Source organism: Jatropha curcas, chromosome 1 (genome assembly GCF_041381405.1).
Source record: "Jatropha curcas cultivar XTBG-Jc1 chromosome 1, XTBG_Jcur_1.0, whole genome shotgun sequence".
Lineage (NCBI taxonomy): Eukaryota > Viridiplantae > Streptophyta > Magnoliopsida > Malpighiales > Euphorbiaceae > Jatropha > Jatropha curcas.
Genome location: NC_143151.1, coordinates 23,183,750 through 23,201,042, shown reverse-complemented (window position 1 = coordinate 23,201,042; position 17,293 = coordinate 23,183,750). Strand labels below are relative to the sequence as shown.

At 36.1% G+C, this 17,293-nt stretch overlaps 2 non-coding genes and 1 pseudogene across 2 annotated transcripts; 2 read left to right on the top strand and 1 right to left on the bottom strand.

Annotated features, from left to right (window-relative positions):
* The first annotated feature begins 778 nt into the window (after nt 1-778).
* Nucleotides 779-885, top strand: LOC149499179 (small nucleolar RNA R71). The gene has a single exon (XR_016319066.1). It is a non-coding gene; the product is annotated as a small nucleolar RNA R71 (small nucleolar RNA).
* Nucleotides 886-5,227: 4,342 nt separating this feature from the next.
* On the top strand, nt 5,228-10,189 carry LOC149499177 (uncharacterized; annotated as a pseudogene).
* Nucleotides 5,399-5,505, bottom strand: LOC149499178 (small nucleolar RNA R71). The gene has a single exon (XR_016319099.1). It is a non-coding gene; the product is annotated as a small nucleolar RNA R71 (small nucleolar RNA).
* Nucleotides 10,190-17,293: the final 7,104 nt, after the last annotated feature.

Sequence of the window (17,293 nt, the reverse complement as noted above, 5' to 3'; positions counted from 1 at the left end):
CTACTCCTTCTTTTCGTCCTCCTTCCTGGGTGGATCCTCCAATTGTTTGCCTTTCCTCAAAGTGATAGCTTGTACCTATTCTTTGCGATTTTTCTTAGTGTTACTCGATAACGTACCTTGAGGTCTAGAAGCCATCATGTTAGCAAACTGCCCTAGTTGAATCTCCAAGTTCCTTATCTCAGCTTGATGGATTTTGTGATTTTCCCGAGTTTTGTTCATGAACTCCATATGAGATTTAGAGAGATTAGTAAGAAGATCATTATGAGTCTTTTTCTCTTGGGAAAGGAAACCTGGTGGTGCATTCAAAGCATTGTTTACATTCCCATAAGAAAGATTAGGATGATTCCTCAACATGTTATCATAAGAGTTAGAATATGGGTAGTTCTTTCTTCCTTGATGCATCACATAGTTGACTTGCTCCAAAGTTTGCGGATTTAAATAATCCAACATACACTCTCCAATTCCATGTTGTCCATTACACTCGTCACATGCTTGCACAATATAATTAACAGAGTTAGTAGTCAACAAATCTTTCCTTGCTTACCGTATTGTCCACTTTGGCATTGAGTACGGTAATGGCATCAATCTCATAAACTCTTGCAGGCTTCTTCTTTTCAGAATTATTTTGATAATGGTTGTTGCTTGCCATCTCTTCTATCAAATTATATGCCTCACCAATTTCCTTTCTTTCAAAAGATACACTGCAGTTGCATCTAAATTAATCTTTATGTTAGGAGATAATGCATTATAAAACGTTTGTACCTATAACCACTTGTGTAAGCTATGATATGGGCACTTCCTTAATAGGTCCTTAAATCTCTCCAAAGCTTCATACAAACTCTCTTGATCTTAGTGGGCGAAAATCATTATCTCATTGCAAAGCTTTATGGTCTTTGAAGATGGAAAGAATTTCGCCAAGAATTTTAGGCTAGTTCCTCCAATGTAGTAAAACTTCCAGTAGGGCATGATTGTAACCAAGACTGTGCTTTATCCCTTAGAGTGAAAGGAAACAGTCTCAAGGTTATGGCATCCTTAGAAACTCCATTTTGCTTGAATATATCGCAAATCTCTAAGAAATTTGTGATATGGGCATTAAGATCTTCATTGGGCAAACCTCGATATTGAATTAAGGTAGAAAGCATTTGAATAATTGCAGGATTGATCTCAAAATTTTTAGCTTCCACCCTAGGCCTAGTGATACTTGAGGTGGCTCCATTCAGAGAAGGAGTTGTGTAGTCTCACAAGGTGCGGACAGGAAGTTGAGTTCTTCTATTGTTATTATCGGGCTGTGGTGGTAAAATCTAATGCTCTTCTTGTAGAGGATCATTCCCTATCTCTAAATCATCAGCCATATTTGCTTGTTGCTCTTGTTCTTTCCTTTGTACTCTACTAGCAGCGTTGTTTCTGTGACAAGTTTTTTCAATTTCTAGGTTAAAGAACTAAGGGCTCAGTTCTACCGGATCTTCTTTGTATAAACACCTGAAATAATCTTCTAGAAAAAGTAAAAGTGAAAATAAAAATAAATGTCTAAATTAATAATAAGGTAATTAGTATTGACATTGGTAATGCCAATCCCTAGCAACGGCATCAAAAACTTGACAGGCTTTTCGCAAGTCCACGAAATTGCGACAAGTAATAAAGAATGAGTAAAGTTTCATCCCACAAGGATTGTATACCAAGTTCCAAAATTTTGTGTTAACTTACTATTATTTAGACGACAATAAGGAGAATTATTTTAAAAATTTAAATAAGTAAAAGAAAATAAAAAGAAATCAAGCAAGACAATTCGATGAAAAGGAATCAAGGATTAGAAGCTACAAGAGATTTTTATTTCACTTAATTCTATCCAATTTATTTTATTAGTTTAAAAATCAATTTTAATTGTTAAATAGGGAAAACAACCCTAAAATCACTAACAAACTCTCTTGATGTATTATTAGCTATTTTAACCCTGTCTAATTACCTATCTTCCAATAGTGCAATCAAACATGAATTAAATCATTAAGTTTTATGGTTTGTTTATGAATTCATAACCTAAGGTCATTAACATATGAACACCCCTCATGAGTCAAACCATATAGCTTTCGCATCAAGTTATTATTCTCATGTAAATTATTACCTTTTTCATATGAAAAACCCTTCTCTCGATAGTGATTAATGAAATAAATCAATCTAGGGGAAAAACTCGGCTTGGAAGCATTAAGCTCAACAATAAATTATACTTTGAACAAAGAAAAGCAAATCTAATATTATAAATTGGAATCGAAATTAAGTTACATCAAATCCCTAGTATAAGAGTTTAGTTCGACATAGTAATTAAATAAAACTCAATTAAATTTGTAAATAATCCCATAAAGAATAATAAACAAAAAGAGAGTTTAGAATAAAAACTAGTTGACAATAAGCTTGAATGACTTCCTTAAATGTTAACACCAATCCTCAACACTTGACGTCTTGAAGAGAGAAAACAATGTAGAAATTAATAGAATAAGAGATGGAATATGAAAATCACCCTCAATCATGGCTAGTCTCTCTCTTTATATAAACTTTCTGAAAATATCTTCGTGTTCGTTTAGGAAAGTGGATCTCCATTGAGTAAGAAATCTTATTGAGATAGAAAACTGTTTAGGCTTTGTATTTCTTCCCAATTAGGACACTTCCCGTGTCTAAATAGGATTTAAACTTAATTGGCATGTCAGAAAAGCATCTCATGAGGGTCCATGCAAAGCGGCACGGCTAGAACTAACATTCTCGGCCCAAGGTAAAATCTGGTCTTCAGCACAGGTGTGCTATCTAGCGCGGTCTTTGCATGCTAGGCTCTGAGTCCCTGATGTGGTTGCAGCATGGGCTGTCCTTGGGTGAGCACGCTCAAGGATCGACAGCCTCTTGTAGCACAGGCGTGGTCTATGGCACAACTTGGGCATGCTAAGGCCTGGGGACCTGAAGGTAAATGCAGTACGGGCCATGCTGGAGTGTGCACACTCAAAGTTCGACAGCCTCTTGTAGCACAAGCGTGCTCTCTGGCACGGTCTGGGCATGCTAGCTTCTGAGTCTCTGTTTAATGCAACACAGCACGGGGGTGCTAGATAACACGCTCAGGGCATGCTAGCTTCTGAACCTAGGAGCACTCTTTCCTGTATTTTTGGCTGGTTTTCTATAGAAATGCTGGACAATTCCCCAAGGTTAAGTGAAATGTGATTCAAGGAAGCTTTAAACTCTAATTAAAAAAAATTAAAAATACTAAAATTCCTAATAAAAAATATTTTAAAAATACTATAAAAATAACATCTATCACTTTTCCTCTCCTTGGACTATATTTTCCTCAAGATATTATATGACTTGTACATTAATAATAGACTATATAATCTAACTTGTACATTTTTGTGTCTATTTTTTTTTTTTTTGTTCTTTATGTGATAACTTGCAAATCCAATTTTCTTTTATTGTTATATTTGTGTTGATTTGGTGTCATTTTGTGCTTAAAAGAGTGGTTTAACTTGATTTATTGTTTTTATGCTAGGAAAAGTTGGATTTGATATGAATGAAGCAAAAAGGAGCACAATTGAAATGTTTTGGAGCAAGGAAGGAGCTGCTGGAATTTTGGAACACAAATGCAAGCTGTTAGGCTCTTAGCCTTGGGCAAGACTAAGCAGGAAATCAGACCAGCGGACTGATTGTGACATTATTGGCTGGTCACGACTTCTTCAACTAATTCCAGCACGTTTTACAGCCACATGATGATATTAGACACAGTTTTTAGTGGGTATTTTTATTGTATTAGTGGACCCCACCTTCTAGGGGCTATTTAAGTCGAAATTAGGTCTTTTTGTGGATCATCTTTTGCCTTCCTGGGGTTGTGACGAATTTGAGAGAATTTTTGAGAGATTTTTGCCGAACTTTCAATCCTTTAGATGATGTTTTCTTCTGTCGCCATGTGTGGCTAAACGTTCTGTTCAGTTAATGCTAAACCAAGGTAGAAGTTTGATTTCGATTGTGAGATTATATTGAACTTAATTGAATTTCTTTATTCTATTGCATTTATATTCTTTCTGTGATTTATTGGGAAAATATATCCCCTAGCGAAATTTTATTGAATGATTTAACAGGGCCCGTTATATTGTTTGGTAGAAATTTCCATAGCTATTCGGCGTAATCAAATCCGTAATTGTTTGGTTAGGTTGATGCAGTAGTAATTAATATAACGTAATTGGGTAGAATTTTTTAGGTTGTATTAAGAAAGAATATAATCAGATTTAAATGGATGCTCGTAGTTTCTGTTAATCTGGGCAGGGTTCTATTAGATTTTAAAGCAGTTAACAGTTAAATCCTTCGTTGTACTTAGGATTGCTAGTTAATTAGGGGTTGTTATTAAATCGTATCTTAGCAACCTATTCCTACGGTAGAATTGGTTGGGTTGACGTTCTTTCTGGCTATAACTTGTCTGTAATATGAATTAAGGAATTAATCTTGAATCAATGATCACTCGAATCAAATCTTCGAACCGCGATATGCCTTGGCTGAATTTACTATCAATTGTTCAGGTTCAATTTTTAATTTTATTGCATTTATTTCTTTGATTTAATTTTAATTCGTTTAGTTCGATTATTAAATTCCCCCGTTTCAATATCTATTTTTAATTTTATTTTCAGTTCTGGTTTATTTTCGACAAAGCTAATCCCTAGGGTTCGACCCTTCTCACCATATTTACAAGTTTTATTTTGTAGGAGAGCAGGTTAATTATTTTTGGCGGATTCGACGCCCGTCAAATTTTGGCGCCGTTGCCGGGGATTAGTTAACTTTACTGTTTGTTGTCTTTTTAAATGACCAGGTCTGAAAATTTGCCAATATTATTTGATCCTGAGATAGAGAAAACAGCCCGCTCACTAAGGAGACAAGCGAAGGAGCGAAAGTGGGCCGAATCGATTTCCGGAACTGAACCGGAAAGTCCAGCAGCTGGTCACCTTGATTTTACAGCTGAAACCGAAGAAGAAAGTCTTGAGCAGGAAGAGATTCTTACAGAAATTGACCAAGAGGAAGTTATGGCCGAAAACCGCATTGTTCGAGAGCTACAGGCTGCCCCTATAGAGAAAACCGCATTACTTACCCGGAGTTGGAAGCGCCATTTGAGCTTAAATCGGGTCTTATTCATCAACTTCCGACTTTCCATGGAAGGAAGACTGAAAACCCGCATAATCACTTGAAGGAATTCCAAGGAGTTTGTTCTAGCATGAGACCGCAGGGGGTAACTGAAGAGCAAATTAAGTTGAGGGCATTCCCGTTCTCACTTAAAGATGCTGCTAAGGAGTGGTTGCTTAATCTATCTCCAGGTTCCATTACCACATGGCCTGATATGGCCCGAGCATTCTTGGACAAGTATTTTCCCGCTTCTAGGGCAGCCATCATACGAAGAGAAATTTGTGGGGTTAGACAAAAGGCTGGAGAGAGTCTTTATGACTATTGGGAGAGATTCAAGAAGTTATGTGCAGCCTGCCCGCAACATGGGATGTCTGAGCAGTCCCTAATACAGTACTTTTATGAAGGGATGCTTGACATGGAAAGGAAGATGGTTGATGCAGCTAGTGGGGGAGCACTTGTTAATAAGACTCCATTCGCAGCAAGAGAGATTATTTCCACTATGGCCGCTAATTCACAACAATTTGGCCAAGTTGAAGAACCCTCCAGGAAGCTATATCAGGTATGTGATTCTTCCATTCAGTCCCAACTGAACGAACTAACCTCTATTGTTAAATCTATTGCTGCAGGGCAACCTGTGAAGAGAAGTGTGTGCGAGGTATGTTGCAGCGATCACCCAACTGACACATGTCCATCATGGTATGGTGATCAAGAGCAAGTTAACGCTATGGGAGGATATTCCGGGCAGCCCCAAAGACCGATGGGTAACACCTTCAATAATGCTTGGAAGAATCATCCTAATCTTAGCTATGGAAGCCACAACCAAAATTTCCAAGGATACCAACCAGCTAGACCACCTCCTCAACAAGCTCCTCCCCCAAAAATACCATTGGAAGATATTGTGAGGTCACTTGCCACTTCTCAACAAGAATTCCAGCAAGAAACGAGAAAGGGAATGCAGAATATGGAACAACAAATTAGTCAACTTGCATCTTCCTTGAGTAGACTGGAAACACAAGGGAAGCTTCCTTCCCAAACGGTGGTAAACCCAAGGGAAAATGCAAGTGCGATCACTTTGAGGAGTGGTAAAGAGCTAAACACAGCAGCCCCTAAAAAAGGCAGCAGCAGTTCTAAGGAAGAAGCTGAAAAGGAGGTAGAAATTCACCGAAATGGGCCTTCCGAACAGGCTGAAGTACGGCAGCCCCAAACCTTTACTATTCAGCCTCCTTTTCCCGAGAGATTGGCTAAAACAAGGAAGGAAAGTGAAGAGAAAGACATTTTGGAGACCTTTCGCAGGGTGGAGGTGAATATTCCATTGTTGGATGCTATTAAGCAAATACCCAAGTACGCAAAGTTTCTCAAGGAACTTTGTACCAACAAAAGGAAGGTAGATAGTGTTGAGAAGGTGGAGATGGGTGAAGTTTGCTCCGCCATGATTCAAAGAAAGAGGCTCCCACCAAAGTGTAAAGATCGAGGTATGTTTGCTATTCCTTATAAAATAGGCAATGTAGGGATTAAGAGATCTATGTGTGATTTAGGAGCTTCTATAAATGTCATGCCTTTATCTGTTTACTCATCTTTCAAGGGTTGTCCCTTGAAAGAAACGCGTATTATTATTCAATTGGCAGACAGGTCTATAGTGTATCCCGTGGGATTGCTAGAAGATGTTTTGGTTCAGGTTGGTGATTTAATTTTTCCAGCAGATTTTTATGTACTTAATATGGAGGATGATAAATCCTCAACTGTAGCTGATTTATTGCTTGGGAGACCTTTTCTCCGCACTGCAAGGACAAAAATTGATGCTTATGAAGGCACATTATCTATGGAGTTCGATGGTGAGAAAGTCGAATTTAATGTTTATGAGGCAATGAAGTACCCTAGTGATGTGTCTAGTATTTGTTCTATTGATGTAATTGATCCTTTAGCACAAGAAATGTTTGAATTAAATGCTGTTGACGAGCTTGATTTAGTGCTTTGCAGGAATATTAATATGGACAGTATTAAAGAGATTGAGGAAACCTTCTTAGTTAATAAAAATGTATAGGAAATTGTGTGCGAGATGGAGACAAATCAGCCCCTAACAAGCAGCCGCAGCCATATTGTTTTGCCTTCTCACCATGAGAAGCTTTTACCATCTGTTTTGCAGGCACCCAAGTTAGAGTTGAAACCGCTGCCCGGCCACTTAAAATATGCATTTTTGGGGAATGGAGACACATTGCCTGTTATCATCTCCAGCAAACTTAGTGAGGTTGAAGAAGAGAGCTTGGTTCAAGTTCTTAGGGAGTATAAAGAGGCCATAGGATGGACAATAGCAGATATTAAAGGGTTGAGTCCATCAACTTGTATGCACAAGATTCTTCTAGAAGAAGGCAGCAAACCCACAAGAGAAGCTCAAAGGAGGTTGAATCCACCTATGATGGAGATGGTGAAGAAGGAAATACTAAAGTTGTTAGATGCTGGTATGATTTACCCGATTTCTGACAGCAAATGGGTAAGCCCTGTACAGGTAGTGCCTAAGAAGACAGGAATTACTGTAGTGGAGAATGCTGAAGGAGAGTTGGTTCCTACAAGAGTTCAAAATGGGTGGAGGATGTGCATAGATTATAGGAAGTTAAATGCAGCCACAAGAAAAGATCACTTCCCACTTCCATTTATTGACCAAATGTTGGAAAGATTAGCTGGTCGTTCTCATTATTGTTGTCTTGATGGTTTTTCAGGTTTCTTTCAAATACCAGTGGCACCCGAAGACCAAGAGAGGACGACTTTCACTTGCCCTTTTGGTACATTTGCTTATCGACGGATGTCGTTCGGTCTTTGCAACGCACCAGCCACATTCCAAAGGTGTATGGTTAGTATATTTTCAGATTTTGTAGAGGAGATTATTGAGGTATTTATGGATGATTTTACTGTCTATGGTAATTGTTTTGATGAATGCTTAACTAACCTTACAAAAGTCTTAAAGAGATGTATAGAATCAAACCTAGTGCTAAATTATGAAAAATGCCATTTTATGGTAGACCAAGGTTTGATTCTAGGACACATTGTTTCATCAAGAGGCATTAAGGTTGACAAAGCTAAAATTGATGTAATTAAATCCTTACCTTACCCTGCAAGTGTGCGGGAGATTCGTTCTTTCCTTGGCCATGCAGGTTTCTACAGACGCTTTATTAAGGATTTTTCAAAGATAGCTCAACCGCTTTGCAAGCTTTTGCAAAAAGATGTGTCTTTTATGTTCGATGAGGAGTGTAGAAAAGCGTTTGATATGTTGAAGGAGAAGCTCATTTCTGCTCCAATAGTCCAACCACCGAATTGGAACTATCCTTTTGAGATTATGTGCGATGCGAGTAACTATGCTGTAGGGGCTGTTCTTGGACAGCGTATTGAGAAGAATCCTCATGTCATATACTATGCATCAAGAACACTGGACAATGCCCAATGCAACTACTCTACCACAGAGAAAGAGCTTTTGGCGATAGTGTTTGCTTTGGAAAAGTTCAGGTCGTATTTGTTAGGAACAAAGGTGATAGTTTTCTCTGACCATGCAGCATTGAGGTATTTGTTAAAGAAGAAGGATTCCAAGCCCCGTTTGATTCGCTGGATTCTTTTGCTTTAAGAGTTTGATATAGAGATAAGAGATAAAAAGGGGTCTGAGAATCTTGTTGCTGATCACCTTAGCCGGTTGATTTTGAATGAAAAGCCGTTACCATTGGACGATGATTTTCCGGATGAGCAACTCTTTAGCTTCCAAAAAGTTGTTCCATGGTATGCTGATATAGTGAATTATTTAGTTGCAGGTACTTTACCAGAAAACTTAACTAGAGCTGCAAAAGATAAAATCAAGAGAGATGCTAAGTATTTTATTTGGGATGATCCATACTTGTGGAAGTTTTGTTCTGACTAGGTGATTAGAAGATGTGTTATGGATGTGGAAGTGCCATCCATTCTGAAATTCTGCCATTCATCAGCTTGTGGAGGTCATTTTGGTCCTCAACGAACAGCTCGCAAGATTCTGGAGTGTGGACTTTTCTGGCCATCAATGTTTAAAGACTCGTACATTTATTGCAAATCTTGTGAAAATTGCCAGAAGACAGGTAATTTGAGTCGTAGAGATCAGATGCCCCTTACCTCTATTCTTATTTGTGAGATTTTTGATGTGTGGGGTATAGATTTTATGGGGCCATTCCCGTCATCATTCGGGAACAGCTACATATTGTTGGCAGTGGATTACGTGTCCAAATGGGTTGAAGCTAAGGCAACTCGGACTGATGATGCGAAGACAGTAGTGAATTTTGTCAAGAGCCATATTTTTTCTCGGTTTGGAATTCCAAGAGCAATTATAAGTGATCGAGGAACTCATTTTTGTAACAAGATTATGGAGAATCTGTTCAAGAAGTATGGTATTACGCATCGTGTCTTTACAGCCTACCACCCGCAGACAAGTGGACAAGCAGAAGTTTCGAATAGGGAAGTGAAGTCTATACTGGAAAAAACTGTGAGTCCTAATAGAAAAGATTGGAGTGTCAGGCTGGACGACGCTTTATGGGCTTATAGGACAGCGTATAAGACACAGATAGGAATGTCACCTTATCGCTTAGTTTATGGCAAACCATGTCATTTGCCTGTCGAGTTGGAGCACCGCGCATTTTGGGCTATTCAGCGCTGCAATATGCAGTATGGTGAAGCTGGTGATAACCGAAAATTACAATTGCAAGAGCTTGAGGAAATTCGCAATGAAGCTTATGAAAGCTCCAGAATATACAAAGAGAAGACTAAGGCTTTCCATGATGGCATGATATCCAGGAAGAGCTTTGTAGTTGGTCAAAAAGTTCTATTATTTCATTCTAAACTCAAATTATTTCCTGGTAAGTTAAGGTCCAAATGGACTGGTCCATTTGTTGTTACTAATGTTTTTGCTCATGGTGCAGTGGAAATTCAAAGTCTAGAGACCAATAAAATTTTTAAGGTGAATGGGCATCGATTGAAACCATTTTATGAAGGTTTTGGAGCTACTCAATCGGAGAATTTGAGGCTCGAAGAGCCAGGGGAATATAGCTGATTAGCTCAAGAACGTCTAGCCGGAGACGTTAAAATCAAGCGCTTACTGGGAGGCAACCCAGCATTTAGTTTCTGTTTCATTTTATTTTATATATATATATATTTTTCTCTCTGAATTTTCATTATTATTATTATTTTCTTTATTTATTATTTTTTTTTGAAAAAAAAAACAACAAAAAATTGCATGAACAGTGTCGTCCCTAACCTGGGGACACTGTGTTTTTCTGGGTTTAACTTCTACAAAGTTTTTAAATGGCATGGTTAAAGTTGTTTTATTTTCTATTTTGCTGTGTTCGTTGGGGTGAGTATAGGGCGTTTATTCATTTTAGCAAAGAGGGTATATTTGACTTAGAGTTTTTTTTTTTTCTTTTTCTTTTATTCAGCTACTTTGTTATTATATTGGGTAAAACAAAAAAAATTAACAACTCCTTATATTTGTGCGGCAACTGTAAAGAAAACAAAAAGGAAAAAAAAAAGAGAGAATAAGAGAACCCAAACAGGGGCAGCAGGCGCTCTTTGGACGAAATCTGCGTTGGCTGAGAGTCTTGAACGATGGCAGGAGTTCTGAAGAACGGCGACAAGAATTTTTTCACTCCGATCGACGACCTAAAACCCAAACAGACTTTCTTTTCGTCCTTAGCCCAATCCTACGTCACTCTACAGTGCGACGCAAAAACCCAACAGCAGCGTCTTCCTTCCTCATCTGATTCCTCTCCGTGCCAACTTCAGCAACAGGTATTAATTTACTTCCTATTAGAATAGAATCGTGATTTAAGATAGTGTCTGTGCTCCAATTTACTGCATTGTCATTGATTTCAATTGGTTTTTTTTTTAGTTAATCAGGGAAGAACTTAGCTATATTATAGATTGTTGGCTGAAGCTATTTGAGCACATTATGATTTATGGGTTTTGTTGTTTCGCAAGTTTTTATTGGGTTTTATTGTTTAACTTTGCAATACTTGCTGAAGGGGAAGTTTTTATAATTTTCTTGCTTGTTGATAATTCGAATTTTATTTAAATTCGAGTTGGAATTGATAACTGAGTGGTGTTCGATTGCTGAATATTATGATTTGGGTTTAATTCTAGGCTTTTATTGACTAAATTCAGTGTTCAATGCGATTTGGGATCAATTTATTGGGTTTAAAATTAGTATTCTGAATATGAGCTCTTAAAACTTAGAATCTGTTGTCATTGTTTGAACTAAGTTTGCTTGCCTATTTTGCTATGTTGTTTTAATGCCATGTTCAGTATTGAGAGTAATAGGTACAACATCAAACCCCATTGATTGAATTGCAGAAGTTGGTGGGATTGGAAATTTGCCATGTTTAGTATTGGAAATTTGATTGATAGTTGAGCAGAATTGTTTATTAAGTTGAACTGATTTTGCTTTGCTGGCTCTTTGCTTGGTTAACATCTTTGAGGTGATAGAAAGCTGAATAACATTTGCAGACTAACAACCATTTGGTTTGCATTTTGTTCTTTTGTTTTTCTTTTGGTTGTGTTTTTGTGTTTTCAGTTGCATTTCAGGATGAGCAAGAGCAATATTCTTAATGGCTAGAACAGGGCAGTTTCCTTCACAACAGGGCAGTTTCCTTCAACTTTACCTTTTATTTACATTTTAAGCCTTGAGTCCACATTGAGGACAATGTGTGGAGTAAGTGTGGGGAGGGGAATGTGACCATTTTTGCTGAATTTTTAATTTTATTGCTGAAACTGCTAATTTTGTTGGAATTTGTGCTTCAATTATGGATATATGCTGCTGCCATGTGCATATTTGGTCTGAAACTTGACCGGTTTTGACTGTTTTGTAAAAATGCTCCTAGAGTTTTTATTTACCACTTATCCCATGAATATTTTGAGTAAAATTTTTTATTTTTGAGCTGCATTTGGGATTACTCTGGGACTTAATTGTGTCTTTAAACATGATTTAGAATTTATAGGATATCTAGAGAGGAGAACTTTGCTTTTGAAACTTGGTCTGACTGTTGTGAGAGCCTTAGACGATAAGACTTAGCGAGCGAAAACCATAACTTGAAATTGACCGTCATTGCACTCGTGAATCTTGGTTTAAATTGCTTACACTTTGAATTCTCAAATCGGGTTTTCGAAACTTGGCCTCTTTTGATAAGTGTTTTTGAGAGCAATCGTTGAAGCAAAAAAAAAAAAAAAATTTAGGATAGCTTCCGAACACTAGAACTCTCTTCTACGTTCCCTTGAGGCGAAATCCTAGGTGAGTCTCGACTTTGGAAATGATCTAGGCATTCTTTGGTCGATCTAAAAAAAAAAAAATTTCTACGTTTTCCCACCTTGACGTTACCATCCTTTTTACCCCTTCTAGCCTACGAAGCATGCTAAATGCGTGTTTCCAAATTCTTTTCATAACCCCCAATATAACCATATAACCCAAAAAGCTCTTTGCCCACCACTTTTGAACAAGGAAATGCTCTTTTTAATCGTTGTTGAGCATGCATGTTTAAGTTTCAAGTTTTGGTGCGAATGCATTTTTGTTTCGTGTTTATGTTTGTGTTTTGGAATAAATAGTCATAGCGACTTATATGTAATTAGTCGTTGTGATGTCGAAAAAAAAAATTCCAGAAAAAAAAAGGGGAAAGAAAATCAGAAGAGAAATAAAAAAAAAAAGAAAGGAAGAGAGAATAAATAAACAGCAGCCAAAGAAAAAAAAAAAGGGGAAAAATAGAGGAAAAGGCTGCAATGTTATGTTTTGTTTTGTGAAGTTGCATTTGTTGCCATCTAAGCATTAAAGTTAATAACGTGCATTGCTCTTTGAACCTAATGTGAAAGACTTATTTTCTTATTATTCTCTAGCCTTACATTATCCTTTTCTTTTGTAACCATTACCCTAGCCTAACCCATACAAAAGACCTAATGATTCTTAGTTGAGACTTGTCCTACATTAGTGGAGAGGGAACCGCGAGGAGAGCTTATGGTTGTTCATTATCTTGTTTTCTTGAAGCTATGAAAATGTATTTTATATGCCTTGATTATTGCTCGACAAAACATTTGTTGATTCAAGCTTCATATGTGTGCGTGAGTATTTTAAGAATTCTTAGTGTAACCTTTTTCGATTGAGTTCACGATGATGGGATGATTTTGACAGCTTGGTATCCAATTGCGATGTTGCGTTGTTTGCGGTTTTTGCATATGTTGAATCGAGTTTCGTTGTGAAGTTGTGGTCTCCTATATAGATTAGATTTCGAATTCTAAGTCATGCTTGAGGACAAGCATGGGATAAGTGTGGGGAAATTTGATAACTTGCAAATCCAATTTTCTTTTATTGTTATATTTGTGTTGATTTGGTGTCATTTTGTGCTTAAAAGAGTGGTTTAACTTGATTTATTGTTTTTATGCTAGGAAAAGTTGGATTTGATATGAATGAAGCAAAAAGGAGCACAATTGAAATGTTTTGGAGCAAGGAAGGAGCTGCTGGAATTTTGGAACACAAATGCAAGATGTTAGGCTCTTAGCCTTGGGCAAGACTAAGCAGGAAATCAGACCAGCGGACTGATTGTGACATTATTGGCTGGTCACGACTTCTTCAACTAATTCCAGCACGTTTTACAGCCACATGATGATATTAGACACAGTTTTTAGTGGATATTTTTATTGTATTAGTGGACCCCACCTTCTAGGGGCTATTTAAGTCGAAATTAGGTCTTTTTGTGGATCATCTTTTGCCTCCTTGGGGTTGTGACGAATTTGAGAGAATTTTTGAGAGATTTTTGCCGAACTTTCAATCCTTTAGATGATGTTTTCTTCTGTAGCCATGTGTGGCTAAACGTTCTGTTCAGTTAAGGCTAAACCAAGGTAGAAGTTTGATTTCGATTGTGAGATTATATTGAACTTAATTGAATTTCTTTATTCTATTGCATTTATATTCTTTCACTGATTTATTGGGAAAATATATCCCCTAGCGAAATTTTATTGAATGATTTAACAGGGCCCGTTATATTGTTTGGTAGAAATTTCCATAGCTATTCGGCGTAATCAAATCCGTAATTGTTTGGTTAGGTTGATGCAGTAGTAATTAATATAACGTAATTGGGTAGAATTTTTTAGGTTGTATTAAGAAATAATATAATCAGATTTAAATGGATGCTCGTAGTTTCTGTTAATCTGGGCAGGGTTCTATTAGATTTTAAAGCGGTTAACAGTTAAATCCTTCGTCGTACTTAGGATTGCTAGTTAATTAGGGGTTGTTATTAGATCGTATCTTAGCAACCTATTCCTACGGTAGAATTGGTTGGGTTGACGTTCTTTCTAGCTATAACTTGTCTGTAATATGAATTAAGGAATTAATCTTGAATCAATGATCACTCGAATCTAATCTTCGAACCGCGGTATGCCTTGGCTGAATTTACTATCAATTGTTCAGGTTCAATTTTTAATTTTATTGCATTTATTTCTTTGATTTAATTTTAATTCGTTTAGTTCGATTATTAAATTTCCCCGTTTCAATATCTATTTTTAATTTTATTTTTAGTTCTGGTTTATTTTCGACAAAGCTAATCCCTAGGGTTCGACCCTTCTCACCATATTTACAAGTTTTATTTTGTAGAAGAGCAGGTTAATTATTTTTGGCGGATTCGACGCCCGTCATTATGGATTTACAAACATTAAGTGTGGGATGAGGAGATTGAGGCCTCTGTAAAAAAAAAATTTGGAGTAAGAAGGCTGCAAAACATTATAGAGGCACACTTGGTAAATGGCGGAAGAATAAGCCCAAATATATCCCAAATGATATTTGGAATAGTTGTAAGCCTCATTGGGAGACTCCTGAAATTAAAGTAAAATCTGAAAAATATTCCAAGAGTCGCCTTACTGAGACTAGTGGCCTAAGAGCCAGTCCTTCACGACATACAGGAGGCTCTATCCCTCATATAGTACATGCAAAACGTTTAGTATATTTTTTTTTCTGTTGGCTCAATGGTCAATTTTATCTTGAAATTTTGATGATTTTGCAAAACAAATAAATTTAATATTCTTGAATGTGCTAAAATTATTTTATGCATAATTTTAATATGAAAATTGCTAAAGAAGGCAAGTTCCTACAAGTCCAAGATTTTTTAAAGACCATGAAGATTATTAACGATTTTTTAGTAGTTAGTATTTTAGGATATATTGTAGGATAGAGAGTATATTTTTTTATAAGCACAAAAATATTTTCTTTCTCAAAATAATTTTTGGAAATTGCCTTAAAAAGAAAAGTCAAATCTTCCTCTTTTAATTTCACTTACCAAAATGAAAAGATTTTGGCTTAATTATTTTTGGCAAAAAATAATAAAGTATTTGTAAAAGATTCACATATTTTTATTTTAGGAAATTACCTTAGAAAGAAAAGTCAAAACTTTACTTTTTTAATTTTAATTACCTAAATGAAAAAGATTTTTGACTTAAATATTTTTGGCAACAAATAATTGAGTATTTACAAAAGATTCGTATATCTTTTTATTTTCAAAAAATCTAAATATTCTTTAAAACTAAAGATCATCGTCTTCTAAAAACGTGATCCTCACCCCTCTTATAAAAGATGTTTTTCTTCTTTTGAAAACGTGGAGATTTTTGCAAGGGTAAGAGTCCATTGAATAAAGTTTTAAATCTCTCGAAGCTCTCTCTTCAAACCCCCTTATTTATTTTCATCTATTTGCTTTAAGAAATATCTTTTAAAGAGAAAAGAAAATTTAATAACAATATTTTTTGAAGAACTGTTTTGAACTTCATTTCGATTTTCTAAATCTATTTTTCGTTCTTCCTGTGCTTATAATTGCATTTCTCTCTGTCTATATAGATTTTTGTAATCTATTGTAGACTAGAGTTTTTTTTTTAAATGAAAAACTTTTGTGTAATAGCTTAGGTGGAAAGCTGTGGTGTAATAGGTTATCAAGTGACTGTCTGTTTATGTGAATTCTAATGTCTTGATGTGAGTTTCTATTATCTGTAAAATCAGAAAGGGTTGATGTTGACTAGAACCTTTGAAAAATCTAGTGGGACAAAGGTTAGATCTAGGTGTTGACCTATTTCCTTGTAAAGTGGGTTTGTCTCTTACCCTTGAAAAGAGATAACATAGTAGAGGATCTCAAGATGAGTCTTGGGAGTGGATGTAGGCGAGTTAGTGCCAAAACACTGTAAATCTCTATTTTTATCTTCTTTTAATTTCTGAAGTTCTGCTTGATTATATTCTGTTTACACAACTGTTAATCTTTTTAGAAATGCAAAATTGTGAATGAATTTCTATTTCTAAACGTGAATAAGCTTTACCTCTATAGAACATTAGAACTCTAGATTTCTGTATTTTGATTATACCAAGTTCTAATCTTTCCTTTTACATTCAGTATAAATCATAATTTGAGTAATAATCAGTTTTCTAATTTTGCTTAAAGCTTTGTGAAGCAATTCTAAAATGCAATCACTATTTTTCATAGAATCTTTCTAAATAGCAATAAGCTTTATGAAGCAGTTCTAAATGCAATAATTGATTCTTCACAGAGTCTTTCTAAATTTGCTTAAGCTTCGTGAAGTAGTTCTAAATGCAATAATGGTTCTTCACAGAGTCTTTCTAGACTTGCAACAAGCTTTATGAGGAAGTTCTAAACTTGATAACTGACTCTCACAAATGCTTTCTATTTCCGCTGCAACATAATTCTAATTTTGTTTTTGAAAGTCAAATTTTTAGAAAACCCAATTCACCCCCGCTTAAGTTGTGCCATACATAAACGGGACCCATATTTTCCTTAATACAAATTACTTTAATGCTCAGTTACTTTTTTTTCCAAGGATAATGTAATAACTATGGTCAAAATTTTAGGAGGCCGAATTATGGAGACCCCCACTTCCACATGAGGTTTTAGAGGTGACACACACTAGAAAGAAGGATCGGCAATTCATGGATCAAAGGTCTAAAAACATTTGTAAGTTGATAATCATTGAAAATTAATATTATTCTGCATATATTTCAGCAGTTAAAGTGTCAGTACTTATCATTACATGTTTTTATTTCTTTCAGGAGGCTGTTGTATCTAAAATTCAAATTGAATCTCAACTTGAAGAGGGGCTAGTCAACCACTCTCAGTTGACGCTACTTAGATAT